This window comes from Halyomorpha halys, unplaced genomic scaffold (assembly GCF_000696795.3).
Source record: "Halyomorpha halys isolate HHAL.00 unplaced genomic scaffold, Hhal_1.1 Scaffold218.1, whole genome shotgun sequence".
Lineage (NCBI taxonomy): Eukaryota > Metazoa > Arthropoda > Insecta > Hemiptera > Pentatomidae > Halyomorpha > Halyomorpha halys.
Genome location: NW_027109445.1, coordinates 450,812 through 457,538, shown reverse-complemented (window position 1 = coordinate 457,538; position 6,727 = coordinate 450,812). Strand labels below are relative to the sequence as shown.

The window sequence follows — 6,727 nt, the reverse complement described above, 5'->3', positions numbered from 1 at the left end:
TTAAGGAAAGGGACGCATTTTTCATATATTTTCTTTTTTTCCCTTTCCACTCCAACTTCCTGTTCGAGGTCATTACTTTCAAATCTTACCCTCGGATCCAAGACAAGAGCCGTGTCTCCGACTTTTGTAAATGCGACAATATCGGCATATCTTACGGATCCGTCGGTGTCAATACAATAGACCTCTTCGAATCAGGTGAAGTCTTTTCTTTCAAGGAACTTCATCAATTCTTCTTTGACCCTGTGGTGCCGGCGTGTTATAAGGAGGGAGTTGTTGGGGCATTTTCCCAGCATATGAGCTGGTATTTCAGACTCTCTGCCGTATTTGCATATAAAATTATGTTTTGTGTTAACTTCTCTATGGCATTTGTCCGTTGTTTTTTTATCATAACTTTTGTGCACTTTGCTCTCTATCATATTTTCATATCATTAGATTTTCTTACTTTATCTTTTATGTTTGTTAATTTTTTTTTACTTTTTTGCAATTTTCATATATTTATTTTCCGTTCAAGTTTGTTTATAACCGGATGTAACCTTCCTCTGCTGTGTAAAATGCGACTTCCTTTCACTTTCGCCAAGTGAGTGTTTGGATAAGCCGTCTCTGGTTGATGTCTCCTTTTAGAGTGTCGATGTGAGATATGCTGCATTTATTATTGCTATATGTGATATTGGTGATTTTCTTTCTTGAAAATACTTGTGAGTTATTATTATATAATGATTTATTTTTATACATCTTTCTGACACATTAAATCCATGACATATAACGGATTACCTTTTAAATTTGATATTTCATGGTTTTATGCATGAATACATTTTCATTCATTCACGATTTCAACTTCACAGAAACCTAGTAAAAGATTATTTAGTATAAATAAATGGTATAATAATAGCTGATGGAATAAACAGAAGAGATGAGAGGATCGGTACTCGACGTCGTTGTTTCCCCGGTTCGAAAACATGACAGTTGAAGGAGCCGTCAACATCCCTACTCTTTTTCTCCTCTCTACCATCAGTATAATATTTTCTTTTACAGTTGTGTGTAATGTTTACAATATTACTATCATAAATGAGTCGTATTAATAGATAATATCATATAAATCACTTGTATTTATAAAATAGTAATTAATAAATAAATGTAAACGCGGTGACACTGTGGCTAGTCACAATGCTACTATCATCAAGGACCCGGATTCGAATCCGTTTGTGCCAGATAATTATTTTTTATTACACTGAAGCCGTGAATTAACGCAGCTTTATAAAGTGGGTACTCTTAACAGAGGGAAAATCTGGCGGTTGAACTTTATCTTGAAGAAATCATCTCCGTAAATAACCGTAGTTCTAAAAACAAAGTATTGAACCCATAACACCTCATGGGTCTCTGGGGCTCACATTATTATTACTTATATAATTTTATTAGTACTAACTTTAAACAAAAATACAATTCTAATTTGAAAAGTATAATCCACCACAAGGGCGTTATAATTGGGCGTTACGACTTCATTTTGATTTCTAACACCATTTGGTGGATATCACATATACTACTACCGACCAAACCTGAAAACACTTTGCATGTAGTACTAAATGCACAAAACCAAAAAGTAATTTATGTAAATATTTGTAGAAAGGTTTGTTAAATGAGCAATAGGCAATGAAACGGTAGAGTGGCGTAAACTATAGATATAATTATGCTATACAATAAAATTCTGAGTTTTTTTACTATCAAATTTCAATTGTAATTATGTAAATAACCTTAATTTACTGTTATTTACATCTATTATAACTATATGCTTTTTCATTTTTTTAAATTACCTATAGTTGGTTCTTAATTCATTATATAACATTACATTACATATCGTTCACCTGCAAGGAAAATGATGAAACTCAAAAATCCAAATTTGAGAATGATGAAGTATCAACATAAACTATAAAACATAAATTGAAATATTACAAAGCTTCTCATAGATTTCATGTATATACAAACTACTGTAAATACATACACTAAATATAAGAAAAGAAGTTTATAATATTTCAATATAAGTTTTATGGCATTTTTAAGTTGAGTTCTGAAATATTTCATTTTTGAGCTTTGTCCCTTTTCTGGCGTTTAAGCGATATTTAGCTAAGGTTATTATTATTATTATTATTATTACGACACTACGATGGTTTTGTAAATGAGCACTCTCATCCTTTTAGAGAGAGCTTTAAGCTCTAAATAAATGATATCTAGCTAAGGTTAGATATCATTTATTTATGTTAATCATGTTTAAGATTCATTAGCATTAGTTTCGGTTTAGTCATTAGTGTTTTCTATCTATATTCCATTAGTTGGGATTATTATTATATTTATGCTTCTCTAAATATAATTTTAAGTAAACTTAAAATTAAGAATATTACAATTGCTTTCTACAGACATTCACAGTAAAAATATATGTGTTATGTATTATGATTATACGATTTAATTAAAGAAGACCTTGTTTTTTAAAACTGCAATTAAAACTAAAAACTACAACCCATTTCCCACCTTTTCACGTCTCGCTTTGAAGATATCATTTTTAGAAAACAAAATTTGATTTTCACAACAACTCCATATCTAAAATTTTACCGTATTCGGTAGTTGTTACATACAAATATAAAGATTTATATAATTAAGTTTATTATGTTTTATGACAATTATTTAACTTTTTTAGAAAGAGCAATAAAGTGTGATAATAATTATAGTTTTTTCCTTAAAAAAATTTCTTGTCATCTATTGCGGATATTCATCAATATGCGGTCATCAAAGAGGTCAAATTCAAAAAGGAACTACCAATTTCCATATTCATGAACTAATGTCTCTTATGAAAAAAATTTAAATAGAGTTACTGTGTTATTTTTCAAAAGGGCTTTCCGTCTGCCACCAATATTATTTTTTATTTTCCAAAAAGGAATGGGATTTTAATTACTCTATCTAATCGAAATTGGAGTTACAATGAATAATTTATAAGGATTTTTTAAAAAACTGAGTCACGCCTTTGGTTAAATTAATAGGCTTAGCTCTTGTTTCGAGCAGAATATGGAATTTTTATTTCTTTAATTTCAATCTATATTCACACGAGCCATATGAAGTTTTCAATTCGATGAAATATTAATTTTGACAGAAGCGAATTTGTGCAATTGGTTGAAACCAAATATATTATGTTATTAATGCGACGAAAGTTACTGTTAAAATATCATTACATATGTATATAACAGATTCAGCGGTTTTGTTTCGTATATTTGTTCACGTCAAAGTGCATCTTATTTTTTCTTCTCTTTTTTTCCGTTTACTTATTGAAAATTATATTTACAATTTGTTATTAAAATTAATTGTTTATGACCTACCTTAATTGGTCATTCGTTTGTTACAAATCGGTTTTATTATCATTTGATCGCCAACTAATTAGTCCTGTCTTATAATATTTGCATTTTATGTTTGAACAACAAGCTTTATTTATTTATTTATATTTTGGGGGATTTTTTCCTGTTCAATATTAAACTTTCTTATCCGAAAATCATTCTTTTTCTTAGCTTCCTGTGCTTTATTTTTTTTTCTCATGCTCCAAAGCGTTTCAGTTTATTTTTTTATTATTATATGTATAATTTCTCCTTTTTGCTAGGAGTTTTGGACAAAATTCACAAGTTCTAACAAATAACAAAGGGCAATTGACTAGTTCAAAAACGAAGTACCGAAGCTTCACCATCAACTTACATGGTCATGTTACAAGTGAACGACTTAGTAAATTTTTTTTTCTAATTCTATAACAATATCGAAAATTTTTTTCCCTAACCTCCTTTATTATTATGTAGATATAATACATACATAAACATTACAGAGAATGATATATGCATACCAGTGAAATTTCCATGAAATATGTGTTAAAGCTCAAAAGTTTAGTTTCTTTTCTTTAATTTAATTTTTATTTACTTCCAATTGGAGTTTTAAGTTTTGTTAATTATACTAATAATATACTTTAAACGATAATATCCTTGAAACGTCGGCACATTAAAATAAGTTAATCATACTTATTTGTGTTTTTCATTGACCGCACCCCCAACCATCTTCTCCTCATTTATCATCCACGGTCAACTATCTCTCATAATTAATAATATCCTTTATTTATTCTTGGATTGATCTCTTTAGAATAATATACGGGCATCAAAATTAAGTTTTAAAGCCTTTGAGTAAGGTACAAAATAAAAATGAAAAGGTCACAAAAATTATAAAACGTAATAAAATACAATAAAACAATGAATTTGAAAAGATAAAAATGAACAATAATTAACAGAATATATGAAATACAAATAGAACTACATGTCATATCATAAAACATAAGATGACTAACTTCTGATAATAAATAAAAAGGAAAAAACAAAATGATATAAAATCAAACACAATTAAACTAAAAATAAGAAATGAAAAGGTACAATTTTTGCTAATATACATATCCAAAAGTATAAATGAAAATCTGAAACATTAAATACAGAAAGAAAATATATAAACCTTGTTTGAAACTTTCAATTGTTATCCTTCCGGAATTGGGTGGACAGAAGGTGGCCGAAGATACGGTATTTGAAGATTGGAAGGGTATTAGAACTAGGAATTAAGGTTATTTTTTATTTATTTTTTTTTAACAAGTGACTTATTTTAAAAAATTTGTTTACGTAAATGAAAGACATTTAGAGGTTAGTTATGGAGTGCTTTTATTTTTTGTTACTCAAACCAGCGAACATTTACTTTGGGAAAGATAATTATTTTTCAATCACGAGAAACCCCTTGCCCTAACAATATGTATGTATATATTATACAAATATAATAATAAAGGATGTTACGAAAAAAAAGAAACTGTTAGATTTCAGTTGATGAAAATCTACCAGTTATTGAAAATAAATACTATATATATACACATTAAAAAACTAAATCAATGAGAGATATAAAGTGTATCCTTATAATAATAAACATCCTTATATGCTTATAAAGTCTTAATTTTGAATAAATGATTAATTTTAACTATCAATAAATGGATAAGGATTTACACTGACGATAACTCCACGCCAATAAATAATAATTTATATACAAATAAGCTTCCACAGTTTGACAAAAGATGGCTCCACTAGAAGGTTTCGCTAACATTCTCTGATGTTAACGTGATATCTATTATTGGAGGAAGATAGTCCAAAATGAAAAATGAACTTAGGCATGCTTGAAACGCATAACAAAAAGGGTTTTTTGCTTCTTATAGTTAATAGCAATCAAAAATGGATTCACTGAGATAATTCTAAAAAGAAACTATAGAAAACCACCTGACCATGCTTAAAAATCGACAGCCGAACCGAATATTCATGAAAAAACTTATAAATTTTTTTTTTTAATAATTTATTCATTTTTATTTATAACTGCATAAAAATATATACAACAAATAGATTTGCTGTAGGTGACATAGTGACATGATACAAACATGTGGAGAATCTACCCATTGATAGAACTCCAATAATATTTCTAGAGGAGAAGATCTCGAGGCCATCTTCTTTTCAGACGCCTAGGAGGATTATTATGTAATGAAGGAGATGCCAGGTTATAAAAAAGGTTTATCATGGAAGGTAATGGTATCTGGTTCTGGCCAAAACGGCAACATATGGGACATGGTGGTGTTGATGGATGACTTGATTTGTGACAAAGTAAGGATTGAATTCGGGCGGAATTTGGTGGTTTAGTGGAACCCCAAAGCTCAACTCCGTATGCCCAGATAGGCCTTATAATAGTCATGTAGATCAGTCTTTTGTAATGGATTAGCAATTTAGACCGTTTGTAGTAAATCTAGTAAATGTTGTATTGGTCGAAATCGATGAGCAGTTTCTTGAAAAAAACTTAAGCTATGTATTTGGTGGGAAAAGTTTGGTGTCGTGCATTATGAGTTGCTTCCATACCATGTGCCATTCTTTTACAAAAACTTTTTAATTTTTGATAAAAACGGTACCCCTTGTATTGTATCCCTATGAAGCTAGTGAATTGGTTTTAGTCCAAATATCTTTCTTTTCTTAATGTCATTACACCCAAGTAGACAGATTTTGGATTTTTTTTTTTTAGTAATTTAATTCAAACTTTGATCCGACTTTCTCCTTTCCATTTTCCGTAGCATTCAATTTAAAGTATTTAGTAGTAAAGTAATTCAATTTAGTAGATTATATAAAAATTAGTTTTTTATGTAAACACATGATTGCGACCACCTACCTGATTTTCTGGAACGTGGCAACAGCAAAACTTTCCAGGGTATCTGAAAACAAATAACAAAATATGAATATTCATTTAATTTTCAATTAAAAAAAATAAATAATTGAAAAACAAACCACACTGTAGCTAGAATGGTAATGAGAAGATTTTCAGTGGAGAGGGGAAGAGGAAAATCCCTTTTAGGTGGAATAAAGAACTTCCGCTGGAACGAAATTCCAGTGAAGCATAAGCTCGTGGAATTGTTTTTGATTGAGATACGTGGAAATGTTCTTTACATTTTAGGTGCCTCTCATTATTAAAAATGTACGTGAAATTATATTGAGGCAATGTTTCGTAACTTTATTATAAGCATAGTCATGCCATTTAACCAATCATTGTCCTACATTGATAACTAACTCTATTTATAATTATGAGAGATAGTTGACCGTGGATGATGAATGAGGAGAAAATGGTTGGGGGTGCGGTCAATGAAAAACACAAA

At 29.4% G+C, this 6,727-nt stretch overlaps 1 protein-coding gene across 2 annotated transcripts in view; it reads right to left on the bottom strand.

Moving 5' to 3' along the window:
• The window catches only part of CCHa1-R (CCHamide-1 receptor), a 475,427-nt gene that overhangs the window by 362,358 nt on the left and 106,342 nt on the right, over window positions 1-6,727 (bottom strand). For both annotated transcript variants that reach the window (XM_067047617.1, XM_067047618.1), the window contains exon 2: window positions 6,247-6,289. The gene's annotated coding sequence lies outside the window, so the exon portion shown is untranslated. The remainder of the gene's footprint in view (window positions 1-6,246; window positions 6,290-6,727) is intronic.